Source organism: Rousettus aegyptiacus, unplaced genomic scaffold, assembly GCF_014176215.1.
Source record: "Rousettus aegyptiacus isolate mRouAeg1 unplaced genomic scaffold, mRouAeg1.p scaffold_m13_p_3, whole genome shotgun sequence".
Taxonomy (NCBI): domain Eukaryota; kingdom Metazoa; phylum Chordata; class Mammalia; order Chiroptera; family Pteropodidae; genus Rousettus; species Rousettus aegyptiacus.
The window spans coordinates 12,194,132-12,218,442 of NW_023416306.1; the positions used below are offsets into that span (position 1 = coordinate 12,194,132).

General features: G+C 46.8%; 2 long non-coding RNA genes across 3 annotated transcripts in view; both read left to right on the forward strand.

Moving 5' to 3' along the window:
• The window catches only part of LOC107506253, a 74,900-nt gene extending 50,589 nt beyond the window's left edge, over positions 1 to 24,311 (forward strand). Inside the window, exons 3-7 of one of the 2 annotated variants that reach the window (XR_004949979.1) lie at positions 15,150 to 15,253; positions 17,272 to 17,546; positions 21,404 to 21,504; positions 21,906 to 22,797; positions 23,127 to 24,311. This is a non-coding gene — a long non-coding RNA (uncharacterized LOC107506253). The remainder of the gene's footprint in view (positions 1 to 15,149; positions 15,254 to 17,271; positions 17,547 to 21,403; positions 21,505 to 21,905; positions 22,798 to 23,126) is intronic. The other variant, XR_004949980.1, reaches the window with a different exon arrangement.
• On the forward strand, positions 303 to 10,659 carry LOC118600373. Its single transcript, XR_004949981.1, has 2 exons — positions 303 to 679; positions 8,819 to 10,659. It is a non-coding gene; the product is annotated as an uncharacterized LOC118600373 (long non-coding RNA).

Genomic DNA, 24,311 nt, shown 5'->3' on the forward strand with positions numbered 1-24,311 from the left:
GCAGCTGCCCTACCCCAGAGCTTGCTCACCTGCCACGTCAGTGGTACTCAGACACCTACCACCTCTCTGGTTTCCTTCCCTTCAGACTCACATGCGACGCGACTTCCTCCTCTCCCAAACTTCAGCAACTTTGACTTCTGGTGCTGATGATGCTGATGAAGAAAACTCATGTGAATTGAGCCAATACAAAGTGCAGGCACTCTTTAAGCACTCTGAGTGCATTCATCGCGGTCAAGACTATCATTATCGCCATTTTTACAATGAGGAAGCTAAGGTAGGTAGGTTACTCAAGGTCACTCAGTTAGTAAGTATCAGAGGCAGGATTCAAAACCAGGGCTATGAATGACATTTATTAAGTGCTTATTACTTGTCAAGCGCTTTTATATAACTTATTTACTCTTCAATTCAACTCTGGAGGTATGCATCATGGTCTTTGGTTTACAGACGAGGAGGTAGATGTTCCCACAGTTATGGGAGCCCAAGGTCACCTAGTTTTTAAGTGGTGGAGCCTAGCTTTGAAGGAGGTCTGCTCTGCCTTCAAATGAAGTCTCTGTCTGCATTTCAGGACTGCGCCATATTGTCCAGATTCAAAAGGAGGTCATTAAGCACATGCCCTCGCCCCGTACCCACATCCAAGCATCACACGCACTAGGAAATAGCCCTCCGTTCATTACGTGCGGTAGGTAAAGTTAATACGTAAGGAACCGTGACACTAATGCCATTATATTAAAAATGTGAAGATTCCAATAAGTGTCCCAGCACACAGTAGCATCTTAACTCTCTCCCCAAGTGAGTGTACAGCTTTCTGTTGATTTGCTTCACCTCACAGTTATTACAGTGGGGAAATTTCCCCCTGTGTCCCAGCCTCCCTTCAGTCCTCATGTAGATTTCCTCCTAGATATGGTCATTTAAATGCATATTGGCAGCAACCGAGCCCAGCAGATCCCTCCGCCCCCGTTAGTTGGGAAGATAGTCCTGTTAGTTATCTATCTGTGAGCCGAGTGTAAAGCCTCTTTAGCTGGGCCAGATTGCTTTGTGACGTGATCTGGTTTTGTCCGTTGGCAGGGGGATGTCTTGCAGTGAGAGCCTAGGTGGTGTGCGAGGAGAGCTTTTGAGAAGTGTGGGGGCTTGTTGAGGGGGGCATGGAGATGGACGTAGGGAAGGAAATGGAGAGAGGCGTGTGGGTCTGGGTCCTCTGGGGGATGGGTGGGGTTAACATGTGGAGTAGATTGTACATCAGAGTTGGTTTAAGATGAGAATAGAGATGTGTGCATGTAATGTAGTAGATGGATATAAATTGTTTGGGGGGGTGCATGAGTATGTTATTGGGGTCTCTGTGACAGCTCATAACAGTGCAAAGGTCTATAGGCTCCGTTCCTGGACACTTAGCTTTAGGAAGGCTCAACCACCCCGGTGAGGAGTGCTGTGGGGGGGACATGCTTCCTACATGGCAGCCCTCCCAGGCAAGGTTTAGGGCAAGGAGGAGCAGAGGGGACCTGTGTGCTCAGATTCAAGCTTGTTCCCAGGAAGGAGGGCTGAGCTAAGCTGAGCCTGCTCAGTTTCTCTTCCCCAATTCACAAATGAGACGCCATAAGTCTTCCCGAGTCCCCTGGGCAGCGAGAGTGAAAGATAGAGTGGGCAGGAGTTACACTAATTGTGCTCTTACTATTAAGAGGAAACATCAGGGGCCGGGAAGAAGGGTTCCCTATTATCACCTATGTAGACTGTGAGCTCTACACTGTCATCCTCCCGGCACCCAGCACAGAGCCCGGCCTCTAGCAGACACTCTATTGCGGGTGGTCGAAGAGGATGACAATGAGAGGGCAGTTACATCGTGGGGAGCTGTGTGGGCATGTGGATGTTGGTGCAGAGTGCAGTATGTTGTGTGCAGTATGTGCGTGCCTAGCGTTCTGCTACGGATGTGGGTGTCGCGGGACAGACAGACATGCGATCCTAGAGCTGGAAGGCAGATCCAGAGACTGGCGGGTGGACGGGAAGTGAGTGATGCGTGGGTTCGATGGTATCTGGCCACAGGTGTGTGTGCAGGGCCAGGGGAAGGGTGATGATTTGGAAAGGTCAAGGAGTGTCTGGAAGAGGCTATGGCTGCATGGGGAGGGCTGGAGAGTGTGGCGTGTGTGTGTGTGTGTGTGTGTGTGTGTGTGTGTGTGAGAGAGAGAGAGAGAGAGAGAGAGAGAGAGAGAGGAGAGAGACAGAGAGACAGAGAGAGAGAGAGAGAGGGAGAGGAGAGAGACAGAGAGATACTCAGACACATGCACGCGTATACACACACATGTACACAGACGAAGGGAGGGAGACAGAAACAGTGTTTTTACAGATTTTTTCCTTTTTTTTTTTGTCTGCCACTCTTTCAATTTTCCCTTTCCTCTTTCTATCCCCCCTTACACTTTTTTCTTTCCCCCTAAAGCACTGTGAGGACAGACAGCACACTCACCTCGACACACACACTAGATAGCAATCACACCGCGTGCTCTCACACGTACCTGCACACACACACACACACAGACCATGCCCAGGTGAATGACGCAGACGCGCACGTTCTGATTGGAGCTCCTCGGTGTGGGCGTTCCCACCCAGACACTAAGGGCAGGCTGCCGTGGGGAGCAGCTGCCTACTGAGCGCCTCCCACCTGCCAGGCTCTCTCTGCAGAGCACCCTGCACCCTCTCGTCTAATCCCAATGAGCAGGTACCGAGTCCACGAGTCCACGTCTGAGAGGAAAGAGGCCCAGGCAGATGAAGTGAATGAATTCGCTGACTCCCGCCTCATGAATCTTGAAGGCTACTTTCCTTGACTGTTCCCTCTCTCCTTCCTTTCCTCCCAGGGGCAGGGTCCCCCTCCCCTTTTCCTGCTTGCCCCTTTGCCCTCAGGTCCATCCTGACCACCTCGCTCCAGGCCTGACAGCAGGTGCCTAAGGCATCAGGGCAGACCAGGCCCTGCCGCAGAATCAGCACCTGGCATGTGATGCTGAAGGCAGCTGGTTGGCCTACTATTATCTCCATTTCACAGATGAGGCATGTAAAGATCAGAGAGGGTCACAAAACCAGGATCTAAACCAGGATGAGGTTGCTGAGGGGGTTGAACAGGGGGCTGTTCACAGAAGGCTTGACTCTAAGTAAATGTCTAATGAATCAGTTCTTTGCCTGTGCCCAGCTCCCTCCCGCCAGACCACGCTCTACCTCCAAGTCACCTATAACTCGCCTGTAACTCCTGTAACCCGTTTGCTCTTCCATTTGGGGCACAGCAAGAGGTCAATTCACCTCTTTCTCCTGTCTTGATTTTCTTCAGAGCTAAAGTTTTTATTTATTTTTATCGTAATTGCCAACTTCTTCCTTGACATCTTTGTCAACCCCCTAACTCAGGATGGCTGAAGTCAAACTCAAGCCTTTGTCCCCAAGGCTGTTCCTGTTACCTCACCTGTGACTTATAAGAACCTTATATAATAGGTACCATTATTTATTCCTGTACTACAGAGGAGGAAACCAAGGCTCAGAGAAGGCAAACAACTTGCCTAAGGTCACACAGCTAGTAAAATGTTAGAGCTGGAATTGAAGCTTGAGTCTCTCTGGAGCTAAGCTCAGGCCCCCTCCCTATTCCAAGCTGCCTACCTTAGGTGACAGTGCCCATTGTGAAAGGGCATACAGATGGGAGACTATCACACGGACCATCCCGCTCCCAGACGGCACAGCCCATCTCTGGCCCAAGGTGAGAGCTCCTTGTAGCGCCTTGGAGGTTAAGCCAAGGTGCTTTCCCATTTCCTCCTTGGTCACACCAGCTGTGTAATCAGCCCATCAGCAAGTCACCCAAAGAGAAGCCTTTTCTGACAAGCTGTCAGAGGCTGGCCCAGAGTGGGCGGGGTGCTGGAGCCTGGCAGGGGGAGGGTCCAGGCTTCAAGCCTGGCTCGAGCCATCATTTAATACCAATGCGATGCCTTCGATTAGCTTCATCTCTGCTAAACACTCAGTGCACTAGTCTCTTTCCTTCTGTTTTTAAATAATGGAGCATTACAAGAAGAGGCAGCCTGGGGTCATGGTGAGAGCTGGGGCACTGGAGCCAGCCAGACCAGCTCTGCCTCGGGCTGGGCCACAGAGGAGTTGAGCCGTATGGCCTTGAACAAGCCCTTTCTTTGCCTCCCTGGCCTTCGGTGTCCCCATCTGCAGGGCAAGGATGAGAATCGGTACCATTCCAATCCCGGGGCGAAGAAAGCGTGCACGTGCAGGAAAGCCGAGGAGGAGCAGAGTGACTGAGACCCTGTCTGTCTGACTAGATAAGGGACCTCGGGCAAGCCCCTGGTTCCCACTGGCCTCAGCACTTCTCTCATGCAAATCAGGACAAAGGGACCTTCCCCAGGAGGCAGAGGCAGGGATTAAATGAACTAATACATGCAAACCTTCAGTTGCCTGGCCTATGATAAGATAAGCAAGAAACAACCCCCCTTCCAAACAAAACAAAACAAAAACAGAGTTACTCCAAAATAGTCAGGAAACCCGCTGAATATGATTTCATCCTTCCTTCTAGCTTTCTCTGTGACAACCATCCCTCTTGAATAAGGGAAGGCAGAAGGGAGAGCCCTCACTGCCTCAGGCTGAGAGGGCCTCAGCTCCCTTACAGAAAGACCAGGTGTTTGATTTATGAGGCGTCTGCCCTGCCCACGCCTTCTCTCCAGTCGCCTGGACCTGGGGTCTGGGTCTCTCTGCTCTTGGTTATTGGTACTTAAATTCTCTGCAAGTTAGACCAAGACAGAGACTTAGAAATTGCCTTGTCCCTCTCCGTCACTTGCAGTGGGCAAACAGGCTGGAGAGGTGGGTGGATCTCTTCGGGTTCACAGAGGAAGTCCATGGTGCAGCCAGAACCACACTCCGGGTCTGTGTTCATTTCCTGAGCGGGGAGCGAGGGCTGAGGGCAAAGGCCACGGGGAGTCAGCTGTGGCGGCAAACAGCCATCGCGGTCCTCCTCTCCCACCCACGTCCTCCTTTATCGTTGTCATTGTCATCCGGCAGCAGCAGCAGACCCAGCAGGCCGTCGGGGAGAACTCACCGTGTGTCAGGCGCCGCACTACATCCTTTTCATTGTTCGTTTAACCCCCATTATGACACAACAAGACTTTACTTTCCCCTTTCAGAGATGGGTAGAGTGAGACTTCGCAAGGCTCAGAAATCTGGCCCAAGTCACACCGCGAGCAAGCCAGGTCAGTCTGGCCGGACTTTTAACTACTCCATTATGCTACCAGCAGCTCTGATGGGGTTTGGGGAGGGGGGGCGGGGCGTAGTTCTGCCACCTACCTACTGTGTGACCTTGGGTAAGTCACTTTACCTCTCTAAGCCTCAGTCTCCCCATCTGTAAAATGAGTCTCTTACTGATATTGACTCCAGCTTGCTTCAGAGAGGCACTGGGAGGGCCTAGTGTGACTTGAGGAGGAAGGGCTCTGTAGACTATAAAGTGCAGGGGTTTGGGGGTTCGATGAGAATGGGCACACAAGCAAGGTTCCTTTCGGCTGCTTATCTCTGTATGCGGAGAGCCTAGCTCGGCATCTGGCATACGTATAGCAGATAGATAATGCAGCCTTAAAGAATAAATGAATGATTATCAATTGATTTCATTCATTCCTCTCTCCACCTTTCCTATCCCCCCGAAAACATGGGAGTCTCGCCTATTCAAGAGGACAGTGCTTCGTAAAGCTGGAGGGAGATGGAAGACCATTTGTGCCCCAAGCCGTCGGATCGCTCTGTCCTGCCGCCTGTGGAAGGTCCAGGGTCTGGGAGGAGTTATAGCTTTTCCTCCAGCCCCAAGCTCAGCATCCCCTGGGGGTTATCAGTGTGGGCTTAGAAAAGAGCTTGGAACCGTGGGCGAGGGAGGCAGGCAGGCTGTCCCTTCAAAGCTTTTCCTTCTTCCTTTTTTATTTTTTAATTTCATTTTTTTTTTTTCTGTATCCAAAGGCTGCAGAGCTGAAATAATTTATTTTGGATTTGAATAGGATGCGATAAGCCGAAGGAGGGGCAGCTGGGTGGACACAGTGGAAGCATTAGGTTTTAAATGAGTCATTTGATGCTGGTTTGGGGACCAGAGCAAGGGCTCTGGCTGGCAAAGAGGCGCCTGAGTCCCCTGGGCTGACCGCAGTGGCGGCTGGGCGGAAGGGGACAGGGTGGTCCCGAAGGGATGGCTGTAATGGATTTGGGGTCAGGCATTCTGGGGCCACCTTACAATTGTCACGAGCCTCTTTGTCCACCTGCCTGCTTTCCCTTACAGGCTGTGTGACCTTGTGTGAGTCACTTCACCTCTCAGAGTGGCAGTTTTCTCGTGTGCAAAATGGGGATAATGGTGCTTCCCTCTAACACAGTATTGGCAAACTTTTCCTGTAAAGGCCACGAGAGTAAATATTTTAGGGTTTGCAGGCCAGTCTCTGCTGCAATGATTCAGCTCTGCTATTATACTGTGAAGCAGCCATGCATATGGTGACTGTTTTTTTAAAAAAATGTTATTTACGAAATCAGGAAGAAGGGGGCATTTGGCCCAGGGTCCTTAGTCTTTAGTGGGAAGCTCAATGGGATGCTTGTGTTTAGTGTCCAGTCTGTTACTTGACCCTCGGAAGCAAATATCCCCTGAATAGCCACAGCCTCAAATCAGGTCTCCATGCACTGAGCTTTCTAAATCCCAGCCGTGATTGTGTTACCTTACCTGCTTAAAAACCCTCTGTGGCCCCCTGCCGAGCAGAGGCTGAAGCCCAAATGCCTTTTCCTGACACTCAAGGACCTCCAAGATGATCTACCATTTCCACAGCCCTAATCACTTTATCCCTGGACTCACCAGATCCTGGACCCCCTTGGGGGATAAGCCAAAAACTCTCCTCCTGTTCCTGGTCCTCTGTAGTTGCTGTTTTGGGGCTCTCTCTGTTTCTCTCCATGGGCTGCGGGAACTGCCCTAACCTTTAAAGCCCACTCAAATGGTCCCTTATCCACCAAGCCGTCCCTGAGCCCCAGGCAGGATGAGCTACCACCGCAGCTTAGGAAGGCGATCCAGGGTGAGGGTCACATTTTATGCATCTCAGAATGGGTACAAGTGAGTATCATGTCTTGAGCCCAGGCACTGAGGGGACTCTCTGGGGGCAAAGAGAATTAAGAGGAGAGAACACAGGCTTGGACCTTCCAGAGGCCACTTCCTGGGAAGCTTTTTTGCTTTTGCCTTGAGGAAAATTGGGTTTGTTGCATTAAAGACCATTTCCTTTACACTCACCTCGTCCACAGAGAAGGGAGGTGGGTGGTTTTGTGATGGGCAGGCAAAGGGACTTTGCTGGCAGTGAAGGTTTAAACCTCATTGTTAATTATTATTTGTATAGTTAGATGATTCGGAGTAAATTGCTTTACCCTTACAAATCTTTTTTCTTAGCTCTAAATGAGGAAAATGCCTGTCTCACGGAATCGTGAGGGTAATAGAAATAATAACAGTGGCAAATATTCATTTAGTCCTTATCACGAGCCAGGAACTGTTTTATGTACTTTATAAGTATTAACTAATTTAATCCTCACAATGAACTTTGAAGTGAGTGCTATCATTGTCCCCAGCTTCGAGTGAGAAAACTGAGGTGCAGGGGGACCCCCAGCAAGTGGCCTAGTTGGGCGAACTGACTCTGGGATCCATGCTCTGCCAATTTGCTCAATGAATGAGAGAATATGAGCACAGTGCTTAGCACGTAGTAGGTACTCAAGAGATGTCATGTGCTTTCTGTTCTTTGCAAAAATGTCTAGGGATAGATTTGAGGAATGGATTTGACTTGTTTGGGGACAAGGCTGGCCTGGACTGTTTCTCATTTCATTTTCATCTTTTTGCTGGGGCGTAGGGAGTATCTGGGTGTGCCGTGGATGGGACTGAGGTGCGGGCACTTGGGGAGGGTGTGCAGCACCTTGCTCAATCTCACCTGCACCCATTAACCAGATGGAACTTGGAAATGAGCCCGAGAGCGCAGTGGGGACAACCTGGGAAGGTAGTAAACACCTGGTGAGCAAGATCTCCACGTTCCCTTTAGAGCCCATTAAGTTTACAGAGACTCGTGAACTTAGCACAAACCCAATTAAGCCCAAATCGGGAGGCCTAAGTGAAGGTGGCGAGTGCAGGGAAGGTCTTGGCGGTGGCGAGAAAATGCAAGCTCTGGAATAAAGTGAGACTCAGTAGAAAGGGGATGCGGCCCTATGAAAGGTAGGACTCAGGGTAGACGTCTGGGTCTTGACCATCTGGGTCCGATCTTTAATTCTCTCCCTGATTCCTAAAGGACATTGAAAAGTAGAGGGAAGTGGGCAAAGGCATGGAGGGCTTTGTGTCTGACAGACTGGGGTTTGAATCCTGGCTCTTCCATCCCTTAACCTTGATTTATAAAATGGGAATATCTGCCTTCTACAGTTGTTGTGCAGCTGAAATGAGGTAACGGTGCCATGTGACTCACTGTGCTCGGCATACTGCGGATGCTCAGCACGTGGCCACAGTTGTGGTGACCGAGGTGCCCTCTGGGCCAGATGGAGGAGGAAAGGCTACCCACCCCGCCACCCCCAATGGCTCATTCAGCCTTCCTTCTGTCTGTTCTCTTCATTTCTCCTGTGCAGACTGATTGCATTAGAAGCCTCTGTTTCTTCTCCTTTTCCTGTGCTCTGTAACTTAGCAGGGTCCTCCCTCCTGACACTGGCCTTGGCCATGTGACTTCTGATGGCCAATTGATGTCAGTGAGTGTAACATAGCAGAGTCTTGAAAAACACTTGTACAGTGCAGCCGGCTCTCACTTCTATTCCTCTGTGATCCCTTGGACCCCATCCCCAGGAGATCTTGCCGGAGGATGGGAAGCCTATGGAGAAGAGCCACGTTAGCCCGCTTGTCCTAGTCAACTCCATTCGGGACCATCTGACTGCCAGCAGGCGAGCTACGTGGAAGTGCCAGCCACGGCCGCCCAGTCAGGCACAGACTCAGGAGTAAACGTGTATGCTTGTTGTTTTAAGCCACTGAGTTTGGAGCGGCTTGTATATAGCAGTGATTGCGGCATAAATAACCATTATACAACCCATCAAGTTCAAGCCATCTTTCAAACCTCGGTTCAAATTCCCACGCCTCCAGGAAGCCTTCCCAAGAACAGTCTGGAAGTGATCTCCCGCCTCGGTCTCTCTATTCTGCAGCTACACACCGAAGCCTTTGCTAGATCTGTGGGTTCTGTAAGGATCCGAGGCTAACTTCTGTGGCCTCAGGGCCCAGCTCAGGGCCTAAACAAGGGCAAGGAGCGAGAACATTTTAGATAATGAATGAACATGTCCCACAGAGGTGAGTGAATGAGCACACGACTGCGTGCGTGGTCCTCTTTGGCCATCCCTCCCCCTAGGTGGCTGGTAAAGGGTGATTGATGTTGGGGTCTTGTGTTTTTCCTCTTGCATTTCCCAGAGCAGCCACCAGGAGTCACACCACAGGGTGGGCTACGCTCTCTTTCGTGTATTACATTACGTGCTATTTACACTAACGCATGTATGGTGATAGGCTAAATGCTTCCCCTTTGGCTATCTCAGTGCATAGCCATAACCCTGATGAGGGAGGAACCGTCATTATGCCCATTTCACATATGAGGAAGTGGAGACTCAGGAAAGCAGAGCAATTCGTCCTCGGGGACATGACGCGTTAGTGGGAGAGCCAAAGTTAGAACTGAGGTTTGCCGATGACGGAGCCCGTGGTGGTGGGTGCTGTGCTTGGCTTCTTGTCCTGCACGGTGACAGAGTGCAGAGCTGGGGAGAGTGAGTGGATTTGAACAGAAGTGAATTTCAGCTCAATTAAAAAAAAAAAAGGTATCATATCGATTGATTCAAACAATCACAGAGGGTAGAACCATGCTCTCTCTCCCCCCATGTATTGTGCCCGTAACGGGATCTCTCAGAAGTTTAAAGGAGAAAACTTCTGCTGGGCTTTCGCCTCTGTTTGGCTCCGAGTCTTAGGAGAGGAAATGATTTACCCAGCCAGTGAGATGGTGAGAGTCTGAATTTGTTGGTCTCTGCGTGTCAAGTAGACCAAGAGCCACATGCCACTCATAAGGCAGCACAGTGCTACATAACCGTACCCTCTGGACCCAAGTGGAGCATGAGGCAGTGAGGGTCTCCCACGGAGCAGGGTGGGTGAGAGGCTGCTCGAGACCCACCTCTCACTGGAAGCTGGCCCTCGACTTGGGGGAGGTATAGAAAGCCCAGTCCGGTCTCATGTCCCATTTGCCTGTTCCATTCCTCCTCTATGAGCAGTGAAGCTGATTTGGTATCCCCCGCTGACTCACCTGTCTCCTTCCTAATTGATTCAAAGTGGGAGGGGAGAGGGGTATGATTGTTAATCACCTGAAGGCCCCAAACAATGAACTTTAGAAGAAGGAGATAGTGAGCTTACTATCACTATGGATGTGCAAGTAGAGACTGAATCACTGGATACTGGCTTCTTTTGAGGATGGATTGAATAGCTTAGGGTTCCTCTAAAATGCTAAAGTTCTATAATTTTTCTTTAAAACTACCAGTAGAAAAATTTTAGATAGTACACAGTATTAAAACCAGCACAGATACTGTAGCAGTTTTGGTCGAAGAATGACTTTCATGATTATATATACACCGCAGCCCGTGTATTATAATAAATAGCACATCAATGTGTTTGGTATTTTTTCCCTTTCTTTTGGTTCTGGCAGGATCATTATCAAGAGAAGAAAGGCTCTAATGACAATTCTCTGCATCTCCCTAAAAAGGCCTTTCATGTCTGGCCTCAAAGCAGACAGGGAGGAGGATGTCTGGCTGTGGATCTTCATGTGGCCATCGTCCCCCACGCTGTCTGTCATCCCTGCTCTGTTTGGTCCAAGGCTGGAAACAGGCCTTTGCTGCCACGGGCAATGGCCAGGGGGAGGGCGCAGGGGGGAGGGGGGAGATATCATGAAGATAAAGGCAGACAGGGGAGAGATGTGTATGAAATCACAACGGTGCGTCTCCCCCGAGTGCAAGTCGGAAAGAAGCCCCCCACCCATGTTTCTTGAGGGCAGATAAGGAAGGTAGAGCACCCCATCTGGAAAAAAGCGAAGTAACATTTATTGAGCACCTCCTGGGGGCTCCATGCTTTAAATACACATTCGCGTTTATCCTGACAGCACCCCTGTGAGGTAAGATGATGACCCCCCCACCCCATTTTACAGATGGACGAATTGAGACTCAGAAAAGATGAAATGACATGCTGCAGGTCACACAACAAAGAGATGTCCGAGCCAGGCTTTGGACACAAGCCAAGGAGGGGCTAAAACCGATCTCTTTTCACTGAATTAGACCTGCTTGCACCCGAAGTCCCACTCAGCTTGTAATCAGCAGACCTGCTTAGTTCGAGCTCATCCAAGGCACTAGCGGGGAAGGGGACAGAGACCGCAGCATCATCTTTACTGTTCCCATCATCTTCTTTGTTCCAATCTGCAGTCTCCTCCCTGGACAGTGACTCGAGAGCAAGGACAGTAAGGTCTGTAGGACTCTGAGTTTAATCTGAGGCAGAACGGCAGGAGTTATGACAGCATTAAATGTCAGCGGGGTGGATAAGGAAGAGGGACAAGGCTAGCATGATGCCCATGATCTCACCTGGGTCCCGATGTGGGAGGTGGTTCCACTTATTCAGGTCGGGAGCCCTGGAGAGGGGACACATTTAAGGGGAAGACAGCAAAGTCAGCACCGAACATTCTGAGTCAAAGTCCAAGGCAGGTAATCTACAAATGATTTTCTTGTACGGCTGGGAGAAAGCGAGGAGCAGTCTCTGATATCTGGGAACTGGTCTGCCACTCACAGCGAGGCCTCGGTGCTCTTAGGAGCTGGCCTGGCACTCCGGTTGGGACTTGGTGTTTTCCTGTCAGACTTAAATGCCCTCACAGAACACTATGTGAGTGTAATGAGATACACAGAAAAGCAAGATCCCTTTATAATCTCATCAAGCGTAGACAAAAACGAGGTCACTGTGCAAATCACAAAAGTGTCAAATGGCCCTCGCTTGCAGCTAAAGTGACTGTTCTTCTTTACCTATTTCGGTTGTAGCTTTGCTATGTTCTTTTCTCTTTTTTTACGTAAGATTTATTAAAGTACCCAGTTGTAGAACTAACCCCCAGTTTCTGAGCAGCCAATCTAGTGAACTCCATGTCCCTCAACCCTTCCTTCCCAAATTATCTAACGGAGGCTCAAATCCTGTAATAAGTCAGCCTCACGCCCTCTCATTGATACTCCTCACAGTTCCTCATGGGACATGTTCTTCCTCAACTCAATGAGCTAAGAAGTCAACTTTGTTTGACCATAGGAGTGTTCTTGGTGACCTTTTGGATGGGTGACGATGACAGCCGAAGCAGGACAAGCTCTTGAGGGACAGCTAGAGACTGCATCTCTTTGTAGAGAGCCTGACACCTGTTTTCCAGGGATTCCTGTTGGCCCCAGTTGTGGGCCTCACACAAGCAACTCTGTTCTCTAGGCCATGACAACCTTACAGAGATTTAAAGGCAGTGAGATTGTCCCCCATCACCCAGAGCATGGTTCAACTCCCCTGGTTCTGTCTCCCACCAACTCACAATACGGCTTTACCCCTCTCATTTTCCCTGAGTCTGGCAGACCTGAGATTTCTCAGGATAGTTCGTGTTTTTTTCAAAGGGTCTCAGGTATTTCCCTTCACCCTAACTCTGTAAATAAGCTTTACTAAACACATCAGTACCATGGAATAAAAAAAAAAGCACACCCTTTGTCGAAATCCATGTAGAACCAGGAGGCAGATTCCTGTCTCCAGGCCTTACCCAGCAGCCCTGGCCAGCCTGAGAATGCAGCTCACATCCCTGGAATGTGGGCTGCCATTGATCTTTTCCTGAAGCCTGGCAGTTCTGTGTGGCTATTCAAAAGAGCCTGCCATGTTGATGAATTATTTAAACCTTAGTGGCACCCAATTTATGCAAATCCGATTATCTGTTTAAGGACAGGTTGGCTTGGAACAGCTTGTAGTTGTGATACTTATTATTATTATTATTATTATTAGGCTGAAAAACTGGCAAATTAGTTGGAAGCAGAATTTCATTTCACCCAAGGACTGCTTAGCCTAGAGCTGCATCCTTGATGGGAGTGAGAGGTCCCTTGGTTTTCCGTGAGAATACTTTCCTCCCTGTTGTTTCTACATCATTTGGGCCTGAGAGAGACCTTCAAGACCAGGTGATTCAGAGCCTTCTAATTTGACAGGCGGGGACTAAAACCCAGAGAGCAAGATTGACCTACCCATGTTATATGCAAATTTTGGTGGGATAAGTTCTCTAAGTCTTGCTCCAAATTTGAGACTCTTCCTGAGTAAACCACACTGCCTCTGTGCTATGAGGAGGTGGCCATCAATGTTAGAGCTCAGTCCTTGGCCTGTCATTGGCCTTTCATTCATGTCTGTGGGTTGAATGAGTGACAGGCTTGTGGAGCAGTGTAGAGGAAAGAACCCCGAACCTGGAGAACCAACCCAGACCTGCTCTAGGATCTTGGCCAAGATCTTGTCCTTTTCTGAGCTTTGGATCCAACTCTACGTGAAAAGTGAATGGGTTAGATTTGGTCTAAATGATCTCCATCAGCGTTTCCAACTCCAGCCAGCTGATAACTGATGGTTAGTCTAAACACGACACTAGGACTGGCTTTGTGAGTGTGTGGCTTGTGCATTTGCTCAGATCTCCACACTCAGAAGGGTCTTGCACTTGGCTTAATGCTCTGTTGCTGTCATCTTGAAATTCCTAATCGTTATTCAACAAGGGGACCTGTATTTTCATTTTGCAATGTAGCCGATCCTGACAATACTATTTTCAGGGGAATGAAACTAAAAAAGTTGAAGGACCAAATTCCTTCGCCCTGCGTTTCCTCAGACTTTGGCCTGATGGTTCGGGAAGAGAGCACTGAGCTGATTCCCTCATCCGCAAAACCCCAGAGCAACTGGGAGCCACTTACTGTACCAAGAAGGTGCTCAGTGAGGGTTTGAACGGCTGAGCAGGAGATTTGGAATGGAGGAAATAACTGAATAGATTTGGCTTTAGAAATGTCACTCTCGGTGACTGGGGTAGAGGACGGAATGGAAGGGATAGGGCTGGAGGCGGAGGGGAGTCAGGAGCTATGCCCGGTACTCCCAGCAAGAAATGATGGGACCGAACTGAGGTGGCAGCGAGACGAATTTATCACACAAGCAAAATCATAACAATAAACGAAAAATGCTCCTCAAAATGATAGTTAGCTCTCAGGCTCTGGATACAGACTCGTCAAATTGTCCATTAAATACCTATGGAAACATGAGATAAAGACTTACAAAATCACACAAAACTAGGATTGGAAACCAGCCTGATACAGAATCGAAAAGAGATTTCTACTAACTCAAAAGCAGATGGAGGTGGACAAAGAGAAACCTGCCTTACTTTATTTTATGTAACCGAGACCACTTGAAAAAAAAGTAAGAAAGGATTTTGTACTGCCTCTTTGTCTCTGAGACCCTGAGACCCTAAAAGTGGGAAAATATGGCAGACATCCTTTTACTGAGAGGTAACCAGAATTCTGCTCTTTCCCTCCCACCTCCGACTTCTCCTGCCCTTGCTCCTCCCTCCCTCTTCTCTGTCTGCATTCAATGGGGGACAGTAACTCAAATTTTCAACAGAAAATTGCATGTGTGTGTATGTGTGTGTGTGTGTGTGCGCATGTGCACTAATTGTTCCATATTCCAAACACTGGAGTGCAAGCCCCACTAATGAGTTGCTGTAGTCAAAAGAAGGAACATGGGATGACCCACAAGTATGGCTTTATTCTGGGAATTATAATTCCTCCATGTGTCTTACCTGATTGGAGAACTAGTCCTCAGTGCAGGAGAAGAGGTCCTTCAGTCATGCTGAGAACTGAGCTGTGAGCTGCATGCTTTAGTCCATCCTCCTGAAGAAGACTGCAAAGGGCGCTTAGCCATGGCCCGGGAGAACAGAGTGGGGAACCAGTATGTTTCTTATACCCTGCATTATTTTAGGGGTTAGATAGACTCTAACTTTCTTTAAGATGAATAATAGGGGAAAAAAATAAAAATCTTATGAAAAAGGGTTACAGATCAAGAGAAGAGATTTATGATGAAAGAATATCTCTTTGGACTCTAGGAAAAAAGAAAAGAAAAGAAAAAGAAAAAAACTCAGGAAACTGCTTCATGTTGGCAGACAAGAAGACAAGGTCTGCTTGAAGATACATCAGAAAGCTAAAGGAAGTAAGTTGGGCTGAGAAGGCTGTTGGATAAGGATGAGATAACTCTTTAGTCAAGGATTGAATCAAACGAACTATAGTTACAGACTGCGAAGAATGCACTAACAGTGATAATATAACATATCAACACGGATGAATATCTCTGAGAATTTACACAAAGAAATATTCATAGCCTTGAACAATTTTCTTATTAAGCATGAAAGAGGAAAAGAAAATGAACCAGGCATTCGACTCGAGAAGTGAAGGATAGAACCACCCTACCGACTTAGCCCAAAGTAAGGAGAAAGAAAAACAGAATACATTTAAGACCAGAAATTAACAAATCAGAAAAGAGAAGAGTGGTCAAATTGGGAAATAAATCTAAAATTTAATTTAAGGAAGAATACCAAACAATCTTTGGCATTCTTAACAATGAAAAAAGGCATAAAACATAAGCATTCGACATTGGATAAAAGAAAAGGAATCTAAACTCTGATAAAGTAGAAATGAAAATTCTGAGTAAAATTTCTTATTAAGGAATTTGAAAATCTGTATAAACTGGATGATTTTCTAGAAAAAATAAAAATCAACTATTTCTAAAAGAGATAAAAATGACCTAAGTAGACTTGACATAAAGTGACAATAAATAAAGAGAAGTTTGGATGGGTTGTGGGGTGGGGAGAGTGAGAATCTCAAAGAACTACCTCTAAAAATAGTGAAATCTTAGATTGTTAGACAAATTCTTCCAAACCATCACAAAAAAGTGCCTATTCTCTGTAAAATTTTTCAGAAGATCAAAAAACAAAACTAAATATTAAAAGGTGATGTAGCAATTTTTACAGAATTTTGAAAGAAAAATCTGTAATTCAAGATTTTTATACTCAGTCAAACATAATAGACAGAAAGATCTTTTGGGTACGTAAGGACTCATGAAATGCCACTCATGAGCAGAGGCGACATGTCACATTAATGGAAAAAATAAACCAGTCAATTAATTATGTTGGGATGGTTGACTATCTATAAAACACATGGCTTTAGATTACTACATCATATAGACTACTCGATTTTGGTAGACTGAAGATAACATTTTTTTTTTAGAAATGGAAGCATATTTTGGTTAAAAAATAACAAAAATTTACATGATTACAGAATGGGGAAAATTTTTCTAAGCATTCATTACATATAATATAGGAAAATTTAATAGATTTAACTAAATAAAATTAAAACTATTATGTTTCAAAAAACTCCATAAACAAGTTAAAAAGCTAAATATAAACCAAAGAAATATTTACAGCATATATAGCAGATAAATGGTTAAAGTATATAGGGAAAAGAAAAGAAGCTCCAATAAGAAAACGGCCAAAGGACACAAATACATAATTAGTAAAAAATGAAATCAAAATCCAATAGTTTATAAGTAAAAGAAAATGGTTAATTTTCCTAGTGAGCAAAGAAAAAAATTAAAACAATACTAATATGCCATTTTCGCTCATTAACCTGGCAGAGATGAAAGATTATTATCCCGTGTTAAGTGACATGTGGAGAAAATGATCATTTTTATACATGGCTGGTGGTACATGAAATATGTAAATGTCTGTGGAAGGACATTTGACCAAGTGTGGTGAAAACCTTAAATATATACATACCTTTGGTCCAGCAGTTTTATTTCTAGAAATGGATCTTGAAGAAATGGCCATGTATCTATAAACAAGGGGATAAGAGCATACCTTGGGGCATTATTTAGAATAGTGAATTTCAAAATTAAGGAATTGATCAAGTTATGTACTCCCATTAGGTGGAATACTATGCAGCCATTAAAAATGAACTAGAAAGAGAAATTTAGTGCCACCTGAAATGCTCATGTTATGTGGTTGTGTAGAAAAAGTAGAGGGCGGAAAATGTGATGCATGTGACCTTATACATTCGAATGTGTGTGTGTGCATGGGCAAGTGTGCAAGCCAGCACGCATACTTGTGGGAGAAGACCAAAGTGACATACGCCAAAATACTAACATTGGTTTTTTTTCTTTATGCTTTTCCGTAGTTTTCAAATTTTCTGCAGAACCTATATACGGCTTTACAATCGGAAAAAAAAAGTATTAGAAAATCAACCACAATTTTTTCATCATAATATATTGCCTGTTTTCATTTTTTTCTTTACATCTTTGTTCATGTATAAAAATGTAACCCAGGGGTCAGCACCGGGCCCCTGATTCTCTGATTCGACGCCTCGAGAGAGTGCGAACTCTTCTCACCACGTCTGACGGCTTCTGTGTTCCACCGCTCCCTGGCTTCGCTCTGCTCCGTGATCCTGTGTCTGTACGTGTTGTTTTCATTTATCTTCACATCAGTCTGAGCACAAACTCCGACCGCGTCCCTTGGTACCCTAGCAAGCCTCCTACCGCCAACTGTGCGTGAGCTCATAACTTGACTCAACTGTAGGGGACCGTGGGAAGGTGTAGTTTCCTTAGCTTACTTCTTCCCAAATAATTGACCTAAACGAATGCTGTTCCCTTATCCAAAGAAATTCTTGAAGAAAAAGCAGGGGTGAGGGAGAAGTAAAAATTGATCTTTCGAGGAAATATTGTATAAAGCCTCATGCAAATGTAGAACTATTCGCTGCTTCCCCCCCTTAAAAATTTATCTTATTTTATTTCCACTGCCTTTTTAGAACATTTTTTATATTGCTACCCAATTTCCAAAGTTATTATTATTTTTTTCAAAGACTAGGTGATCTACTTTTTAAGATGATTTTTCTCTAAAAATACCTACATTTCCCTAATTCATTTTGGCCGCTGCATTCTCTCCACATCGAATTAGACTGAATTGCTGAGGTTTTCCTTAGGAAGGAAGGCTAACGTTGATTGAGGACCTATTACATGCTAAGCAGTGTGCAAAGTGCTGTGTCTACATTATCTCATAGCTACTGCAAATCCTTTCTGGAACAAGACAGGTATGTAAATACATTCTAAAAATAAATGATCTCATTCAACCTTCACAGCCACCTGGATAGCATCCTATTCATAGGTAAGGAAACTGAGGCCAACAGCAGTAGGCATTGCTAAAGATTGCATGGCAGGTAATTGCAGGTTTAAGATTCAATCACAGGCTAGATGGCTCATCCTTCCTGAGTGACTGCATCTTCCAAGCACCAGACAGGCGGCAGCCATTTCTCTTTCTCTCCTCCCACTGCCCCTGTCATCTTTTTGGAACGCTATGAACTCTCACCTGAAAGAGCCCTGGAGCTGTCATTATCTCCATTGACCTGGACAAACTCCAGGCTCATAGGAGCTGGTCAAACAAAACAAGGCAAAACAAAACAAAACGAACCCATCTTTGACATTCTCCAGCCCTGAAACCACTTGACTTCCCTCCTTTCGCCAATGGGCAGAGGCAAGGATCAAAATCAGTGCATCTTGACTAGAAAAGTATTATACATGCCACATGAGAGAGCCTTTCCCTTTCCAATTCAAGAACGTGGGTGCAACTTACTGCCAGGCTCCACGATAAGAGATAGAACAGTCTGGAAGCTCACCAAAGCTTGTGTGGTGTTTCCTGGCCAGGGCTAGCGCTCGCCTCTGGTCCTAGGGATGTTAGCCCCAGGTCTTGGGCATCTTCAGCACAGAGAAACAAAACATACCTGCCTCATTATCTTTGGGTTATTGGCTCTTTCCCCTCAGGGGCCTAATGTTTAGTCATGTGAAGACACACACACACACACACACACACACACACACGCACCTGTTTTCCTGCTGTAAGTAGGTGGTGAAGTGGAAAGAGCCCCAGTTTGGTGTCAGGCGACCCAGCTTCTAAACCCCTTGGAAAAGCCACACTCACTTTTCTCTGGGCCTGTTTCCTCAACCACACTCAGTGGCGAAGGAAGGTTCTCTGTCCCTCCACCCACACATTTTCTGACCCTGCACTTCTGGTAGTGAATGTCACAGAAGGTAACATATGATGAGGTCACTCAAAGCCAGGTAGTAGAAAGAGTCTATTTTAGCATTATTAGGTACTGGAGAAATTCTAGCAAGAGCTTAATCTTCATAGTACAAATATCTCTTTTCATTTTAATGCTCTCCTCCAAAGAATCCTGCCCCTTGTATCGGGCTGAAGAGCATCCCCTACAATTTCTATTTACCTGGAACCTCAGAATATGACTTCATTTAGATATAAGGTCTTTGCAGATGGAATGAATTAATTTAAAATGAGGTGATACTAGATTTGGGTGGGGGCCCTGAAGCCAATGACTGGTGTCCTTATGAGAAAAGGAAAGGGCACAGGGACACACACACACACAGAAGGACAATGCCACGTGAAGGCAGAGGCAGAGGCTGGAGCAATGCAGCTATCAGTCAAAGATCGCCAGGGGCCATCGGAAGCTAGAAGACACAAGGGAAGATTCCTCCCTGGTACCTTCAGGGGTTACATCTGTGAAATCCACGTGCCTCTCTCTCCGCCCCTCATTCCACCACCTCTCCTGTTTCAGCCTGGCCATTTTGACAGGACTGCACGTTGCTGGGATAGTAAAAGAGAGAAAACCTCTGTGTTATTGCTTAAACTTGTGGCGACAGGAGAAAAGGTGAACAAGGGTGCTTTCCTGGATGTGCTTCCTTGGGGCGCTCAAACACCCAGGAGGTGTTGGAAGCAGAGACTAGGCTGCCTCCACGCCCTTCTCAGCCACTGCAACTGGTTCTCCAGATTGGATCAGCATGAGCTATCTTAAACTCATGCTAACCATGAAACACCCCTAGCCTCCAGCTTCTCATGACTTTCCATTACCTTGGGGACCAAGGCCAAGCTCCTTCATCCCCCTCATCCCTCTCTTACTCACTCCTGCCCCAACAGCCTTGACCTTTCTGCAATTCTTCCAAGTACCCACCGTATCTCCGTGCCAGAGCACAGCTCTTTTTCTGTCTGGAACATTCTGTCCTCACTTCTTGAGCAGCAACCTCCTTTGTCTAATTCAAGACTCAGTTTCCCTTTTTAGACATCTCTTTCACACCCCTGGTCCCTTCCTCCGGCTGAGTCCTCCGCTCACTTCGGTGCTGCACCTCTGCATGGTGTGGTTATTGCTTTGTCGAGCCCCTGTCTCCCCTGAGGATGGAATCTTCCTAGAGGATGAAGAGAATACTCTTCTTTTCCGTAGCATCACAGTTCAGCACAACTCTTACTGCATAAGTGCTCCTCAAAGGCGTGTTGAATGAATGAATAAATCATGCAATCTCAGAATTACAGAAGTAGGAAAGATCAGCTGAGTCAATCTTCTCATTATTTACTAATAATGAAGAGTCTTAACTGGTTGGGATATAAACACAAACTGCTTAAATTTCCCCCCTCGTAACTGCCAACAGCTGCGCCCGCTGCATCCCGGCGTTCGTGCTGAGTGAAGGGCTCGTAATGACAGCTCGGGCTGATTCCAGGACTGTCAGTTACTTTGGGTATTAAAACAGTCCTATTTTGATGATTACAATTTGGTTCTGTTTATTTTTAAAACTCCAATTTTATATCAGATTCAAAGCTCCCTTTACCACCCTAAAAGTCTAGAGTTGAAGCCTCAGAGATTGGGGTGGGGGTTGCAAGAAGGGGTCCCCTCTCCCCTGCCTGGTCCCCTCTGGCTCCGAGGTAGGGAGAGGGAAGTGGAAGGGGGAGTGTGTCTGCTCATGGAAAGTGAGTCTCCCTCACTTCGGTTGGTTCTTAGTGATCTAGACCTTGGGTTATAAGCTCAGAATGGACGTGGTGACTCCCATAGGTTCTCATATTGAGGCACTCAATCCCAAATACACCCTTAGGCTTCGGAAGTGTCATATGTGACAGGCCTAAATCCTCCAGCTGATGCCCTCCAGGTAGCCTTGTCCCAAAACCCTCATAAGGAAGCTTGTCACTATGGTGGTCCCAGAGAAGGCTGTAGCCCCCAATCTTTCTCTGCCTCAGGACCCCAACTCTAAGGTCTGTGACATCTTCATGACCACCTGACTGGTAAGTTTTGGTACTGGAACTAAATCCCAAATCTCTTGTGCCCTGATCTTAAGTTCTTTCCATGAAATCGCACTCTCTCCCCAGATAATGAATAGAAATAAAAAAAAAAATGACCATAGTTAATAAATATATAGAAGTAAGAAATGAATAACGACAGATGTGAAATTCCACTTTTCACTAAAGATGAAAGTGTTTCCTAGGAGCCGGTCCTGGTAAGAATGTCGAAACGCACGCTCGCGTGCCCTACACGCGGGAGCACAGACCGACGTCACTTCGTGAGGATTATCTATCAAAATTAAAGGTACGAATGCTGTTTGCCTCCATAGTTCCCCTTTCAGGAACTTATCTTACAGATGTACTTGCCCAGCATGGTGTGGACCCGAGTGTTCACTGTATGTTGTTTGTAATCATGGAATACCGGAAAAGAACCGAATGTCCATCGATGGGGAAAAGGTTACGTAAATTATGACATAAGATGCTAAGTAATATGTCACCTGTCCGTCTTCTTTAAATAACACTTACCCCTGCCTCCCAGATTGTGAACTCGATAAGGACGTGAACCCTAAGACACGATGGGTTTACTTAGGAATCTGAGATCTGGAGTTAGACTGCCTGGGTTCAAATCCTGGATCCACCAGGGTCTAATGGGGTGACCTCGTGTGACGTACTTAACTTCTTTACACCGCTATTTTCTCTCCCCAGATGTTAACAGTACCTATACCATCATTTGTTCTAACGAGAAGGTCAATGTGAAGGGCACATGTCAGCTGCCCAGCTGAAGGCGACGATGATGGGAAGGCCAACGCGCTCGCCAGTGTGCGCTCAGCACCTCACACAGTGCCTGGCACGATGCGGAGTTCCATAAATATTTGATGAATGAACGAATGAAGTATATGTACTGATATAGAAGGATGTGTAAGGCACACTTTTAGAGGGGAAAAAAATCAAGCTGTGGAACAATTTGTCTAGCCTAATCCTACTCGTCTAAAACATGTTAAAATTTCTGTTGGGGTCAAGACATAAATTATATATAGTGGTTACTTCAGAAACGAGTTTTGGAACCAGATGAGAAGAGGGGAAGTATTCACTTTTCACTTTATTCCCTTCTATACCATTTTATATGATAACGGTGATGGTGCATTACTATTAACATTAATATTTAAGAATCTACCAGGTTCAAAGGGCCATAGGATGAATCTTTTCCCAGGAATAGTTATTTTTGTCATCTCAGGATTTTACCTTTTGGCGTCAGTCATCAACGAGATTGAAAATAGACATGAGCATCAGAGAGGAGACGGGGCCAGCAGGTGGGGAAGGTGTTTAAGAGAGGGCGGGGCCTTCCATCGGCCCCTGTGAAACCGTTAGGCCCAGGCTGCAGTGGCCTCGGAGGCTGGCTGAGAACAAATCAGTGTTTCTCATTTCACGGCAGAGGCCACGTGTGCGGTAAAGAGGGACAGCACCGTGGCCTTGTCTAGTAGGAATTCCTGTGGCATCGCAGAAAGAGGCACGGGCTTCGGAGCCAGCACACTGGGGCTCACGTGGATACGTTCACCTTCGACCTAAGCCCCATTTTCTCACCTGTGAACTGGGAATGGTACGTATAACGGTCTCAAAAGGCTGTTGAGAGGATTAAATGTGATGCCACGTGTTGTTCAAGGTGTTGCTCAAGAGTTGACACTCCGTAAAAGGCAAATTTTGATGATAATAATAATAACTGTGTGACCTTAATAAAGCAAGCTAGTCTCAGCCTCTGAGCCACAATTTCCTCATTTACCAGTGAAGATGATAATACCTATTTAAGGGGTAGATACATAAACATATAAATGTAACACATTAAGGTACATATGTATTTATGAAATCTTTGAGCGATCTGATACACAGTGTGCAAACATCGATACCCTTGACATTCTCTTCATCCCGAAGGGTCTTATCGGCTGTTCATGTTGCTGTCGCCTTCTCCATAAGGGCAGCCTTGCCCCTGACCGTCCCGTGTGACCATAACGATGTGACGGGACCCGAAAGCAGAGGCTACGGGCTTTGAGTTAACTGACTTAGATGCCCTTTACTGAGGTAAGGAGCTCCAGGGAAATGATAGCTGATCTCTGTTTGGGATCAGCTTCCATCCTGGTAATCCAATTTCATCTGTAATAGTGGGGTGAGAGAACTGATACGCAGGTCACATTCCAGGCGGGAAAGAGAAGTCACCCACGATGAGTTCCGGATGGTCCAGCTGAAGGGTGTTTGCCGGAGGGACCACTTACAAAGGTGGGAGCAGGCATGAGGGAGTAAAACCACAGAGGGTTGGGGCACCCAAAGACTGGCATCGGTGGGAGGCCATTAGCATCTCTAGGGATGAAGGGACAATGAAAGGGCAGAGGGTTCTTGGGGGACCCTGGTGGAAGTCGCAATTGTGCAATTGTGGAGAGATGTTGTCATGGCTACGGAGCTGGTGCTGAAGCAGAGAGGGCAGGGTGGTAGCAGAAAGGCCCCTGCTCCTTTCTCTTCCTTATCTGGTGATCCGTCCAGGGGGGCCTCCTATTGGCTGAATGCAAGAAGGAGGAAGGCCGGTGATGAAGTCCTCAGGGACGAGCTTCCTGGGCCCTAGGGGAGGGCAGAGGAGGGCTGCGCATGGATCTGAGAAGGGAAGGTGTGGCAGATGGAAACTCACCTGAACGTTAGGCCGTCTGCACCTCCTTTCCTTTCCCTCTCCCTCTGCCACGTCCCCCTGCGGCCCTCTTCCTCCCTTCCTCCTTCCCTTTCCTCTCCCTTGTCTGTTTCCCCCTTTCCTTCATTGGTTCACTAAACACTTGCTGCAGTCCCAGCCCTGTCACTGACTCTCTCACGGGTATCAGATCAGCCATCTCCATCCAAATGCCTCAGTGAGCCCGTCTGTAAAATGGGCAGCCATTCCCCTCCCTTCCAGAATTGTGGGGATTAGCTGAGATAGTTTAATGAATGCGCTTGGTAAACTCTATTGTGCTGTGCAAATGTAACAAATTACTATTAATATTTTATCCTAGAAGTATTAATGCGACCGGGCAGTTAATTAGGACAATTTTGCCTAAACTTCTTCCTCTGAAATTGTCACCAGAGATCCAGGAGGATAAA